The 16,165-nt window shown below is 33.3% G+C and overlaps 1 long non-coding RNA gene across 2 annotated transcripts in view; it reads left to right on the top strand.

The window, feature by feature from the left end:
• LOC122788348 overlaps positions 1 to 16,165 on the top strand; it is a 265,411-nt gene that overhangs the window by 212,929 nt on the left and 36,317 nt on the right. Inside the window, exon 3 of one of the 2 annotated variants that reach the window (XR_006362648.1) lies at positions 10,212 to 10,252. The exons of the other annotated variant lie outside the window; for it this stretch is intronic. This is a non-coding gene — a long non-coding RNA (uncharacterized LOC122788348). The remainder of the gene's footprint in view (positions 1 to 10,211; positions 10,253 to 16,165) is intronic. 2 annotated transcript variants of the gene reach the window in all.

The raw sequence follows: 16,165 nt of genomic DNA, 5'->3' as shown, positions 1-16,165 counted from the left end.
GTACTCCCACCATTCCAATATTATTTCATGGTGTAGCAGGAACATTTGCTTTACCGGTGCTTGCAGTCTGTCAGACTCATAGAATGTCTTGTAGTCTGTGTGCATATGTTTACTGTTGTAAACCTTAGACAGCACACTGTAGCATGTTATGGCATTTTTCCTGTCAGGATAAAACTCCCTATCAGGACTAGAACCTGTTCTTTCCTGTACTCTTTCCCATCACAATGAAGCCTCCCACAAAACATCTGCAACCTGTCCTACCCTATTCCCTGTAGCCTGTTAGGTGAAGCATCCCCTCAACAGGGCTGCACATTTTTCCTGCCATGTACTCCATTCAGTATCAGTTTGAAATCCCCTAACAGGACTACTACCTGTCCGGTTCTGTACTCTGATCCTTGTTATGTTTTTTTTTTTTTTTTCAAAACAGGTTTATTGTTTTAACATACAAGAGAAATATCATAACAATTTTATGGTATTATAATATTCAACAAAACAACTAAAGTATTTACAAAGACATCCACTACAATCAGATCAATTAATTAAACTAAAATACCGTGCTATTGAAATTAGAATTTTTTTAACAAATTTTGTAAATTATCCCATACAATATAATAAGATGTTTTTCTAGTTGTTCTTGTCCTAATTGTGTTTATTTCCATATGGCACACTATATTCATAACATTTTTAAATTCATTGAACGAAGGAGGTGTATCTGAAATCCAATTTCTAGTTATTATTTTCCTAGCCACTACTAGAATAGACCATAACAAGGGAAGCTTAACATTTTTAACACTTTGAGGTACAGGTGTGTTGAATAATATAAGAGATTTAGAAATAATGAAATTATCTGTAAAAAGAGCCTGCAAAAATTCATTAATTGACTTCCAGTATTCTTTCAATTTTATACAGTCATAAAACATATGAGCCCAGTCAGCATTAATTTCTACATTACATCTCTTACATAAATTATCTTTATTATTTATTTTATTCATCATCAAAGGTGTATAAAAGATCTATGTAAAATTTCCATGTATAAAGTCTCCAGACAATGGAAGACGTAGTTCTATAAGCAGATCCAATATATATTGTTTATCTTGTTGATTTGGTGGGTCCCCATTAATAGAAGTGAAATAATTCCAGTATGAATCTACACTGTAAAAAGTTTCTTTCTGATAATTTTATGTATGTATGAAAGTTTACCTTTATCAGAAACTTTGTTGTAAATTTAATATCAAGTAATCAATCAGTGTTGGAATAGATTCTTTAACTGTTATAGACATTAGATCTATTTTATTAATGAGATGTTGTCTAAAGGTCTGAACCTCTAACCAGCAAGTTTCTCTTAGATCAAATTCTTGTTTTAAGAAATCTAGATTTTTAACTTTATTATCAGATATCAACTGATACCAGTACTTTAGATCATTTTCTATAGCTAAATGAGTTCCTTCAGAAGTAGATGACAAAAGCATACCCCGAGTATACATTATAGGGAATACAATAAAATTCCATTCCCTATACTTAGGGTGCATGAATATAAAGTTACGATAGCTAATAATAATATTTAATGGGTAACAAACCATATGTTTAGGTGTAATAGGTGAAGTACAAAATTCCTTTAGTAACCATAACATGGAGTTATTTACAATCATATTTTTATGTGTTAAGGAGATTTTAATGAAGTGCATATTAATTAGCTCCCAATAATCTTTCCATTTTGTGACATATGACTGATCTATTAATAAAGTAATAACTTTTACAATAGAAGAGATAGTATATAAATTAAAGTCTGGAAAAGAAATACCCCCTTGAGACCAGCTATTAGTATGTTTCTTTAATGCAATCCTAGGTCTATTAGGTGCCCATAGGAAATTTAACATTAGTGCATTCAGTTTCTTGATAATTATTTTTGTAGGTGGAAGTATTATTGATTGTATTAAGTATAAAATCTTGGGAATATTATCATTTTAATAATTGTAAGTCTCTCCTCCATAGTAAAAACATATTATTCCAGGTATTAAAGATTTTGTATATTAAGAAAACAGGTATTATAATTATTATATATAATAGATTTAATATCTTTAGATAGTATTATACCTAAATAAGTTATCTGACCTGAATTGGGTACATATTTAGTAAAATCACTAATGAGAATATTTTTCATGTATATATAGGTAGTATTTTAGTTTTTCTTCATTGAATATTAAACCAGAAATACTTTTAAAATTCATCATTTTATCAAATAGAGACTGCATAGAAGAATTAGATCCTGCTGATGTAATTAGAACATCATCTCCACAAAGTTGAATTTTGGATGTTGTATTTTCATCTATTTCAAAACCCTCTATGTCAGTACTGTTTCTGATCAAATTAGCCCAAGGCTCCATTACTAAAGTGAATAATAGTGGAGAAAGTGGACATCCTTGTTTTGTACCTTTAAGAATGGGTATTTTTTGTGAAACATATGTTCCTACCTTAATATAAGCCAACGTTCCTTTGTATAAATGCTTAATTAGATTTACAAATGCATCTGAGAAGTTTGTGCACTTCATTAAGGTAAACAGATAGTCCCAACTTACTGAATCAAATGCTGAACTTATATCAAGACTAATAAGTGTTAAATCTTTCTTTTTCCTATTTGCAAAATCAATTAATGTTAAAGTTTGTCTTATATTATCAAAAGTATTTCTATTTACAATGAAGCCTGTCTGATCTATATCTATAATGCCGGGAATGATTGTCTTCAATCTATCAGCAAAAATACTCATAAACATTTTATAATCAACATTAAGTAATGAGATGGGCCGATATGAAGAACATCTAGTTGGATCTTTATTAGGTTTTAAAATTGGTGAAATAAATGTATATTGCCAAGATGGGGGTTATTAACTCAGTTTGGGCCAAAATAAAAACCTTATGTATTAATGAATATGTACTTTTAGAAAGGATTTTATATATCTCTGGTATAATACCATCATTACCCGGTGCTTTGTTTGATTTAAGCTTATTTATTTGTGTAATAACTTCTGTATATGAAATACTCTTGTCCAATAGTTTAATCTGTTGTTTATTAAGCTTTTTATTCATGTTTGTGGTTATAAACTCCTTTATTTTATCTTTAGGTTCCATGTTAATGTTATTATGGTTAATTTTGTGAAAGTGATTTCTAAATTCATCTAGTATTTCTGGTATACTAGAAACATTCTTCTTTTCCTTAGAGAAAAGATTTATTTCATATGGTTTTGTTTATTCAACCTTTTGTTTTATTTTTAAGTCTATGTAAGTATTTGGGGCTTATTGAATAAGACAAAACTTGTATTTCTCTAAAGTTATTTTAACTTTATGAGTTAAAATTTCTTTGTATTTCTCATTTAGTTTGTTTATTTCTTCAATAACTTTCTTGTCCATAATATTTTCTTTATTATGTTTATAAGAGTCTAATTTACTTTGAATATCTAACAATTCCTTATCCCAAGATTTCCTTTTATTATTATACCATCTGATACTTTGTCCATATAGATATGATTTTAAGGCATCCCAAACATAAACAATGGAGGCTTCAGGAGTATTATTTATGTCTAAAAATGTTTTACTTCTGAAAGTATATATTCTTTATAGTCTTTTAGTTGAGTTAAGTATGCTGGTATCCTTTTGATCTGAACATTATGAGTATTTTTATCATGAATTCAAAAACAATTGAATTATGATCAGATATAGGACATGAAATGATTTTGGAATTAATTAAATCTGTTACCATCTGGTTAGAAATAAAGACCCTATCTATTTTTGAATATGTTTTGTATCTGTTAGAAAAAAAGGTGTATGGTAATGATTTTGAATCTATCTGATTATTAATATCATTCAAATGATAAGAATTAGCAAAATCATTTAAATGTTTTGCATTAGATGTAATTCTTCTTTTCCCTATAGTGGTAGTATCACTTTCATGTAGTATACAATTAGTCACCAGCTAAAATAATATCTCCTATAGAGAATGATATGATCTTATCAAGATGATGTTTCACTGTATTAATACCAATTCCAGGTATCCAATATACATTAATTAAAGTGTAAGTCTTCCCATTAATTTGTATTGTAACCATACAAAACATTCCTTTGTCATCCTGATAAGACTTAATGGTTTTAGGAATGGGCATACTTTTATTCCATAAAATAGCCACTCCTCTTTTTCTGAGTGTGCTCTGAACTAACCAATACTGTATATTTGTTTGTGGCTAGTTTATCAATATCTTTTTCAAGAGATGGGTTTCTTGCAGGAAGACTAAGTTGGCCTTATGTAAATTAATGTATCTTATTAGGCTTGCCCTTTTACACAGATTATTCAATCCATTAATGTTTAAAGAAATTCCTTTTAAAGATGTCATTTGGCATTTTTAAAACTTAAGAATCTTATGATCAAAATAACAAATAACAAGATAAGTAATGTTACATCTCCTCCTTTAGGTGTACCTTTAAATATAGCTGTATTTATTGAATCTCTTATGGGATTTTGTATAGGATTCAATTTTGTTTGTAGTGACAATGAATGTACAAAATATATTGTGGATGTCAAAACTATATACAAATAACAATGAACAAGTGAAAATAATGTAAGGATCAAATCTTGCATCCAGCCTGGAGTTATAAACTCCAACTTAGAGTAGTATTTACCACTCAAGTTAACCCCCTACCCTAAGCAGCAGTACCTCAGCTACCACCTTATCAATTTAATACTAGTTATATTTAACTGAGGTTAACAGTTTTCAATTCAATTATCTAGCAAGACAAGACTACACATTTGGTAAAACAGTATCATATAAACTAAAATAAACTTTTTTTTTTTAAAAAACTGTTCATACTACTATATACATCTATGTAATATAAAACACTTGTATTCAAATAGCATTCAAATAATCTTGATGTTAGAAATCAAGAGGAGAGAAAAATAAGTTCTAACATTCATTTAAATCAAAAACTTTGGCTAATATGATTCAGACATTACATATATTAAGATGTATCTATTTTCTGTTATGTAAATGCAATTAACAGCTTCCAAAAAAAAACCTTGAATTGCTTGTATATGAGCATTTACTCAAACTCATTATTGTCAATAGAATAAAATATTGTGTTCATAGAAATTGTTATAAATCACACTGCATAGTTATGCAGATTCTCAGAAACACTTATATACATATATACATACACACACACACACACACACACACATATATACACACACACACATATATACACACACACACACACACACACACACACACATACATATATGTATATATATACACACACACACACACACACACACACATATATATATATATATATATATATATATATATATATATATATATACATACACACACACACATACACATATACATATATATATATACACATGCATACACATGCACACACACACACATACACACACATACACACACACATACACACACACACACACATACACACACACACACACACACACACACACACACACACACATATATATATATATATATATATATCTGATCTCACTGAGTTGTGTCCTTGCTGAGCACTATCCTACTTGCTGTCCCTACAATAAATCTGTCTGCTTTATACAAAATAATGCACAGCAAACACATTTTAGTAACCAGATTTTACAACCATGCTATACTACTGCTTTAAAATATATCACATGACAATTTCTTCCAGAATAGAGTTATAAAATTATTTATGCTTGTCAATCAGATGAATTAAATGAGTTATAGTAATGTATATGTTTGGAACATAAGTTTTTAACACAGATTATTATGCTGCTGTTAAGTAGATTTTCAAAACACTTGAATAAATGTTTCATTTTCTATGCCTTCTAAAATAAGACATTTACTTACTACAAGAAACTGTATCATTTAAACTCATTATAACTGACATATTTTATGAATTATAACATAGATATTTAAGTAATTATATAAAATAACTCACATTTAGATGTTAAAGAGTTCATTTTCCTTCACATAGTCGCATTTGCATCGTTTCTATTTCCTGGTAGAGTGTTATTCCTGAATCTGTGATGTCAGTGTGATATCTAGGTCAAAGGTTAGACTAACTGCTTTCAGCTTCTCTGAGAATTCTGAGAGTTGAAGCTTTCGAAGTAGCTCATGGACACTGTGCATGAGACAGCCCACATCCCAGATTGTCTCTCAACATTTTGGCGGGAAACTTATTAAAAACTAGTGACAAACATTCATTTAGCAGTGTAAATGCATCTAAACATGACAAAACCTTCACAATGTATTTTACAGGTTATTACAGCCTCTATGTAAGTGAAATTAAGCCCAAAATTATTAATAAGTAATAAAACTCAATATCTTGTCCCAACTCAATTTTATGCAAATCTTATTATTTACTGTGTCTATATGATCAAAAGCATTTCTATATATTAATAAAGAAAAGAAAAAGAGAGTAGAAAATAAAAGGGTGTAAGGCAGAAATAAAAAAAAAAATGTAAGAGAAAGCTATAAGAAGTATATACAATGGAATATTACTTACTGTTTATATTAATAGAGTTAAAAATAAAACATATTATTTACTATTATTTAGTTCTAATTATTATTAGTTAAAGCATGACAGATTATTTACAAACAAGCATAAGCAGTATAATCAAGAAAGTATAATTAGGAATAGCATTTGAAGAACATATAAACTTTTTACAAGGAATAAATATGTTATTATTCTATTAATCATATTTTCATTACTCTTCTCTCCCTGCCCTCCCCCACCCTTTACCTACTACATAATCTAAATAGAATGTCATTGTTTAAACAAAGAAAAGAAGAAAAGGAGAAGAAAAAAAAAGATAAAGAAAAAAATGTATCAAATTACTGACCTTACTTCTCCTTTTTAGAAAGAGAAACAAGTTGAATCATAGCTTGCCATTAAATCTTCAGATATTTTGACTGATTATGAAACAAAACATTTCTTTGCACACAGAGAATAACTTTGATTAAATCTTTTTCAAAATATTTGTGTCTTTCTGGAAATGCAGGAACTATATTTAAAAAGATTAATAATGAAATAAAATGATGAGAGAAAAAAAAAAACATAGAACAAATCATTTGTTTTTCAGTCTCTTCTTCTTCTCTGAAGTCTTCCACGAAGTTTCAGTTGCCAGTCTCTTTAATGAAGGACTAGCCCATTCCATTTCCTCTATTTTATCCAAAATCTTATTTTTTTGATAAACAGTAAAGCAGAGTCTAAGTCATCGAAACTTTTAGGACCATCAGGAAGGAAGATTTTAAGCTTGGCAGGAAACAGAAGGTATGTTTTAAACTGTGCTTTTTTAAGCTCCCTTATTAGTGGCAGAAAAACTTTTCTTTTAGCTATTACCATGGAAGAATAGTCATTGTCAAAATGCACAGTTGTCTCATTAATCTTAACAGGAGCTTTAGCCCAAGCAGATTTAAGAACCATCTCTTAATGGAAAGATGATAGAAATCTAACTATAACTGATCTAGGATATTTTTGTTAGAGTTAGTATTAGCTATAGATCTATGTGCTCTTCGATACCAAAAGAGAATGCTTCTGGTAAGTCTAAAGTTTTAGGGAGCCATGTTGTTAAAAAGAAGTAATATTGTTACCTTCAATATTTTTGGCAGTCCAAAAATCCTAATGTTATTAGCCTAGATCTATTTTCCAGGTCATCCAGCTTTGTTTGTAAATGTGTATTTTGTTTCAGCAGAAACTCAATGTTGATTTCCTCTTCTTGGATTCTATTTTCCATGTCATTCACAGCTTCTTCTATGCCTGTCATCTGGATCTTCTGTTGTTGCAGGTCTATATGTAACAAGTCTATTTGTTTTGTAGTTTTTCTATGAAGGTGTCTATTTTAGTATCCATTTTATCCATCTTAGCAGTAAGTTGCTGGATTATAATTATCAGAGACTGAAGTTCTTTCTTGATGCTGGAGTCTTGAGAATTTGTCTTACTGGAACTCATTTCAGACTGATAAACTGACAGGAAAATTTCCAAAGTGATTTCTGACAGGAATATTGTTAAGATTTCCTTTCTTTTTTAGATATAGTTCAAGAACTATATAAAACAAACATATTTAGAAAGAAAATTACTTCAAAAATTAATTTTTTAAGTAATTAATTCCTGTCAGTGTAATGAAATTGGTGGAGCTGAAGAAATCTGCTGCTATCCTGTGTTCATCCTTGGCCACGCCCCCCGATCCTTGTTATGTTGAGTCCAGACCTCCAGTAGTTTAGCAAAATATCCTGCTCTGTACTCTGTTCACTGTTAGGTTGAGCCCCTCCCCTAGCAGGCCTGTCCTCTGCAGTGCCCTGTGCTAATTTATCCTACTCACTCCTCTGCTCAGTAACTGTCCCTGGTGCCTTCATGGATCTTTGTGTGCTCAGTGCAATCCTTAAGTCCATTACCAGTATTTAAAAACAGTGATCATTTCCAAACAGAATTCTGGCAGAGCATCTGATAAAAATAAAATGGTAAAAAAAGCAGGTACCAAATATAAAATTATTTAAGCTCTTTCATTCAAACTACCAGGACTTCAGAATTACAATGTACTAGCTAAATAAAAAAAAATCTTTATGTAACATTCACTCATCAGATAATAAATCACATGTTCACTTAGATGACAGTTTCTCTACATAACACCTTTAAAACCAGTGTTATAATAATCATATAAAACTAATTACCTATAACTTTTCCAACAATATTTATTTATTTTTTTTAGATGAAAAAACTAAATAAATAATTTTGCATATGGTACCTGCTGGCCAATGTTTTTTGTTGTTTTGAGTTGTGGTTTTAAGTACTTGGAAAATTGTGCTGCTGCTTATGAACAAATAAAACAACACTTACAAAGGCTTGAAGATACTGGAGTTACTGTCTTCTCAGTTCCAGCAACAAGGGACAACAGAACAGTTAGTTAAAGTAGTTTCAGTAGATTTCTCTTCCGATACAAATATTGACTGAAAATAATTGAAAGAAAATAATGTCACAGCAGCACCATGCATACTCTGAGACACAACCTTGTAGCATGCAATTGTAATACACTGTTCTTGCATTGGGTAACCTGCTGATAATTATATATTCCAATTCCGAGATTTTGCATGATACCATGCAAAGGACACTTACTCCAAACCTGGTAAGGTTGAGGTCTTACACAACTGTCGATTACCTCTTCTGTCAACCAAATTAATGACAAAACAGTTGCCCACTATACATACAGCTGACTATATTACTGTCTCCCTTAGTCACCTATCTATCTGTATATGTGTGTATGGGAGTGTATGTGTGTATGTATGTGTGTGTGTGTGTGTGCATATATATATATATATATATATATATATATATATATATATAATTATATAATGTGCGTTTGTGTTTTATATATGTGTGTGTGTGTGTATGTATATATGTATGTGTATGTGTGTGTATATATATATATATATATCAGATTGCACAAACAGATCACATGCTTGTATTCTTCATTTTACTTTAATTTTTATTAGCTTCACATTTTTATCTCATTTCAATTGCTTACCCAACAAATTTAGATATTGCCCTCTCCACTTTCACCACCAAACGTGCCCTCCAAATCACACTATAGTACCATTAATTCCATTCAGGGTGAGAGTCCTTCATCCCATTTGTTCTCATAGGACAATAGTTGGACACCAGGAGTAAGGTCATCATCTGTGTTAGACTGGCTTATTTGTGTAGGCCGTAAGTCCCTGTGCATGACTATGTTGCATAAACAGTGGAAATTAGCATGGATTGTCTCTCATGTCTGTGGATGACAAATGCCATTAGAATGTCCCCACCTCCTTACCAAAGAAGTCTTAATGCAACATACCCGAGACATGTCCCACACCATCCCTCTGATAAAAGGAGCAGGGTAGGTATTGTGATTCTGCCCTTTCTGTACATGTCAGCTTCAACAGATGCCAAAGCAAGCAATAGTGATCATATAGTGAGGGCTTTATCCTCATCAGCCACATTATGACTTGTTTTCGTAGTGATTTCCCATGTTACTTATTCTTTTCTGTGACTGGTTGCCCAGAAGCCATATTTCTAAAAGGGGTACATGTATATGTATGTATCGGTGTGTTTTCTGTTTAATTTGTCCAGTCCTTGATATGTTTGTTAGATTTCAGACTTCATTAAACTTTTTCTCTCTCTCTCTTTCCTAGGCTAATTCTTGAAGTAGACAGGCAGAACATTCCTTACCCAGGTAATCCATGTACGTATAGACCAGTTAAATATAGAATCTTACTCTCTGTGCTATACCAGAATCATTCAGAAGGGATTGTATTAGAATGAAGTGCACAACCATGAGTGTGTCATGCATGATAGACAGGTCTGCAAAACCAAGGCATCCCGAGTTGTGGAAGGAACTAAGATTGTCCTATGCATTCATTTAATGTAGTGGAGATGCTTGTGCCATAAAGCTGAGATCTTGTGTAGTTGCTGCCGTTTGTGACTGTGGAAGTGGACGAAGATGTGTAACACTAAAGAGGGGCTATGAATGTGGAGTATTGTGAGTTGGTACAGCAAGTAGTCAAAGCTGTCTGGAAAACAGTGCTGGCAGGAGGCATTTGCCCTAAATCTGGATATGGTAATGTAAAATGAGTATGATATCATTGTCCATTTTTTTCCATAGGAAAGTACTAGGCTAACTGCCTTTGCTGGCAATTTTTAAACCTAGACAGTTTCCCTTTTTCTGCTTGAAATAACCTGTCCCATTTGTTTATAGATTGACTGTGTGCCTCTCATGGTCAATTTATTATATATTACCACTAATGCGAATAACTGGGATTATACCATGGATAATTTGAGGGGATCCATACATGGGATAAAGCATTTAGGAACTGTATCTGCCCATTAGTAGTAAAGGGGGCAGTACTGGGGTCATTTTTCTGTTTCCTATCCATAGATCTTTGTTGTACTTGAATACAAACAGGGATGAACTTTATTTTATGCAGATGGAGTGTCTGTTCCATAGCAACGGTATCTACTGTGAAATGTCCCTGTCCCTCCAAACCATTCTGTTAATGTTGCAGAAGAGGTTTAGATCCTTAGACCAAGTATTTCTAATTCCATTTGACTTTCTATTGTGCAATAAGTCCATCATTAATGTGTTGGAGAATGCTTTGTATTGCCAGATAAATGTCACCACTTAGTAGTCTGTAGGATACAGAATAGAGTGACAAGGGCTTTGAGTCAGTCCATGAAGGGCATGTTTTTTGGGCCTTGTATCCTTTTAGTAAGGTATCTCTGTGGGCATTCCAGTTGGTGCATGTGTCTGGACAGATATATGCAAAAGGGGCATTATATTCAATGTCTGGCCTAATAAGCGCTCAGTAAAATGGGACAATGACATCTCTAGATCAAGACACAATCCCTTTATTTATAAGTTGTGCAATATAGAGGGACTTTCTTACAATAGACACATGTTGGTCAAAAGTTAGGTCACTGCCCACATAAGATTCCAAATCCTGAGAAACTGAGTCAACTCATAGGGATGTGGTAGTTTCCTGGGATAGACAATTTTCCAAAGGATTCAATAATGTATCTTTTTGGCATGTAGTTTTAGACCATGATTTTGACACAAGCTATTCGAGACCATCATTCCTATAGGATGGCAAACTCATTTGGGGATTCGGGAGTCCTTTGGTATTGGCTTTTCTTCAAAAAAGTAGATGCCAAACAGAAAAGGTCACAGCACAGAACCTGGGGAGTCTCTACTGGTGAATGGATTCTTTGTGGAGGTAATTTCCCCATTTTGATTTATCTGTTTTTCAGTCCTCCTTTAGTCATTGTTACATGCCATAGACTGGAATGTGGATATTTCCATTAAGCATAAAGGCATTCTTGTATCTAGTTTTGATCTTAAGGCTGGTATATGTTTGACTTAGAGACCAAGGACTGAGAATGTACACAGCAAAGTCTAGCAGGGAGGATATTGTGTGGTAATAATGTACTGCCCAGATGTGTAATGTGGCAAGACACTACAGGTGAATAAGACCCTGACAGTGACTCAGATTCTGTTTTATTGTGAAGCAGTATTCTTTTGGTTAGGTCATTTATATGTGCATGCATTTATTTTAATGCTTTATATACAGGTTCATGGTAAATATTGGTCAACTAATCAACAGACTATTTCAGCTTAGCCAGTTACTCTTGTTTTGGAGTTTTCCGTTGCTTCCAGGAAGGCAATACTGGATATATCGGTGGAGAATTTATAGTTACCCATCTAACTGGAAAGACTTTCTTTTTCAATTACTATTTGAAATTATGTGCCCATTCTTTTAGTTGGTGTTTACTGGGGAATGCTTTGATTTGATTGTGTATTTTATTACTTTGCTATGTATTTGTATTTGTGATGTTTTCCTTTAGTGCACTGTATCTTTAAATACAATTGCTTCAGTTTATTGTGCTGTATCTTTAATACTTTGATTTGGTATTGCTTTGGTGCCATTTTATGGGCTATTGTCAGCTATGTGTTAGGTGGATGTCCAACTGCTCTCCCTTCTTGCCTAACCACACAGGTGTTCCCCAAGGATCCATCCTAGGCCCCCTTCTCTTTAATATTTTTACTAATAACCTTGACTCCACTTGGTGTACATCTACTCTAATCTGATATGCTGACAACTCTACTCTTATCACCCTATCCAACAACCCTACTGACCTCCACTCCTTGACACAAACCTCATTTAACACCATCGAACATTGGCTAATCCATAACCAACTTATTCTTAACCCAAAGAAAACCAAGCTACTCCTCTTTCTTCCAAAATCAATGGTCAGTCATAGATCATCATTCTCTATCTCTTCGCTAGATAACACAACAATTTATGCTGATTCTCATACCAAACTGCTGGGCGTCATTATTGATGATCAACTGAAATTTGACATTCACATACAACCGTCCATAAAAAAGACCAACCAAAAACCTTGACTGTTGTACAGAAACAAAAAATATTACCTATCACTTGTAGGACCTCCCTTGCCCAAGCCTACCTCCTCCCTTGCCTTCTATATGCCTCCCCCATTCTTATTCACCTCCAAGCAACCCTTTTAACTAAACTCAGACATACAACCACATAGCTGGATTTGCCAGCAACCTACCATACAAATCTTACCATTGCCTTGCCCTCAAAACACCTTCGATGGTTTGAATTCCCTCGACTTCTACTACTATCTCAACTTCAAATTACACATTCCATACTGTATAAACCTGCCAACTGGCCCTCCCTATCTAACCTCTTATCCCCTTAGAAACCCTCTCAACCCCTCCGCAGTACTGACCAAAACTGATGGACACCTACAGACCCAATAAAACAATATCCAAATTACTTTACAAATGCTCTACTTCTCAAACTTGGAACAAGCTCCCTAGTCATCTATGTGCTATCCACTCTCTCAACATTTTTAAGAGAGAACTAAAGAGTTACCTGGCCAACTCTCCATATTGTACCTGTCACCACCTCACCTAAGTATTCTTCTTCTTTCAGCATTACATCTTCTGTAGTACATATGTAAGTATTGTATAACTTTGTAGATATTTGTATTGCATTTTCTTTGATTTTAATGATAGTAGTATTGCTATACATTTTTGTAACTTTTTTCTTTATATCGGAGCTTTCCTCCTCGAGTATCCACTGAAAATGGGCCCCCAGCCCAGTGGACCATCTCGGTTAACAAAAGACAAATAAATAAATAAAAAAAAATAAATGTGGTGCTTCATTGCACATGTAGACTACATAGCATTAAGCACTCCATCTGCCTGATCATCATCCATAGTCACGTGATCTCTCATAGGGCAGCATTTTAGTAGCATAGTTACTACTGTTGGGGTAAAGTTGTGATGTTTTATTCTGTAAGTTTTGGTAGTGCATATGTATATTTTCTAATATTTCAGCTTTTATTTAGTGTTTTTGTCCTTTTTGTGCGCAGTTTTTAGTGTTATGACTTTCATTCTGTTTGATTTTCTTAAATACTTCCTCCTACTTGTGGTGTTTGACTTTTTTCCTTGATCAGGTTTTAATTTTTGTTGCAACTCCAATTTCCATTTAATTTCTTAATTTTCTTATACGTTTGATTTTATTGCTTCATTCTCTGCTTGGATGATTTGGCCTTATTTCGCATTTTCTATCTGATTTCTGATTTTCTGGAAATGTGTGCCACCTGTCAGGCTTCTACTCTACAGGAATTAGTCATACATTTGTATGTCTTGGCTTTTTGAGTTGCATCTTTTTATGCGGGGCTTTTGTGCTTTCAATAGCCCTGTGATTATTTCCTAACTAGCATATCTCCCCATGCACTTTTTTTTACCGGTTTCCTAACTTAAATCCCTTTCAATTTAGGTGCACATGTTACAAGGGGATGCAATTGGATTCGGTTGCATGTTTAGGCTTGTAAAGGCCCTGGTGGTTGGTAGCCTGGTTATGCCTATAAACCTCTTATGGCACTTTGGGCATTTTCTAGTCATTTGGCAATTGATATTTCTTGTGTGGGCTTCTACTTGTATTTCCAAGATGCATGCTTTTTCATTCCACCTCATTTAGGGTCTTGTATCTCTTTGGTAGTGCCAATTGAAGCTCAGAAAATTGGCTTTAGTTTGCTGAGGGTGGGAATAATGCATAACCCGATATTTTGTTAAACTGCAGAGATGTGTGTGGCTCATTTTTGTAGCTGGAATGAATGCTTTAGATTGAAGGTTCTGCAATGTTTTTCGCAAGTGGAAATACAATTCTGCTGAGAAATATACATAAATGTGATCCCTGCAACACTCCTGAAGCACGATAAAAATGACTACTGAACAGCTGGCATCAGTATATTGGATTTTACTGTGAGAAATAGGGGCAAATATTTGTGTTTTTTGACATTGTATTTTAAACTTTTGGTATTCCTTATTTTACTACAACTTTTATTTGCTAGGATCCTAAAATGAAAGCCAACATACAGATTTTTCCATTGTCTCTTTATTAAATGGAGCTGCAGTGATATTTTTCTGTTTACATGTGTACTAGTATTTGTATGCATGTTCAGTTTTAGTAGTCATCAAGATATATGCTGGGACCATTAAGCATTTAGTATTTTCATCCCACTGCAGTATTCTTTCTGCAGTTCCACTGGATTTATTTCCCGAAGGACTAAAATGTTAACCCACTTTAGTATGGGGTTCTAAGAAAATCCCTTAGAGTATACTTACCATGATCTATATTCTAGTCATAAGTAAGAATTTGATAAATAAAGATAGTGTCCTTATTACAGTGGTAAGATTTCTGGGTCAGTGCTATCATCACTGAAAAAAATGCAGTTTGGGTCATTGGCCTGCATGTGTGGATCATGTAATTGTTTTATGGAGCTGTGGATGTTGGTCATTTTAGTGTGCACTACATTTGGAGTTTATAGTTTGTATCCTGTTATTGGGGGGAGTCATTTATTCTATGCGCTTGTCTGACATTTGATTTCAGCATCAGTCGATGATTCCATTATTATATTTGAGAAAGGACTAGTAAGTATACTTTTCATTTCTAAAGCTCTTTAAGCTCCACGCTTTCCTTTATGGCATTGGCGCTGTAATATTTTATTTCAAACTTGTAGGAACTATTTTTACTACTGGTCCTGTTTATAATATTCAGATCTTGTGATATGTAACATTTTTCCACTCTTTTCAAATAAGTTGTGTGATCTTTCCCAGTACTGTTGGGGTGGGTAGTCAAGGGCACTATGGCTTTGTCACTTTTCAGACATTAGGCTCTGTGGTACAATAATCTTTTATCAGATAACTATTGAACAATAAAAGTATGCTGTTTTGATTTGCACTTCTGTTATCATAAGCCATTGATCAACCTGACTGGTGAAGGTGAAAGTTAGTAGCAATCCAGAACTATGCAGGCACTGAAGTCATGTCTGTGCATGCAGCCGTTGTAGCCGTGGGAAGAAATAAGGAGATGCAGCAACTGTCTGTAGTCCAGTGACAGCTGATGAATTCAAACCAAGGTGGAGAGAAGAGAAGCAAATGAATGGATGCAACTGACTAGAATGGGGTGGGGCTATATTATGTTTGCACGTTTCTACAAAAAATGTCCCACTTTGGGCATTTGAAAAGGTGGCAACCCTATTCATTCTGACCCCC

Source organism: Protopterus annectens, chromosome 13.part0, assembly GCF_019279795.1.
Source record: "Protopterus annectens isolate FY-2018-M chromosome 13.part0, PAN1.0, whole genome shotgun sequence".
Classification (NCBI taxonomy): Eukaryota; Metazoa; Chordata; order Ceratodontiformes; family Protopteridae; genus Protopterus; species Protopterus annectens.
The sequence above is the reverse complement of the archived record's forward strand: the minus strand, read 5'-3'. Positions and strand labels throughout refer to the sequence as shown.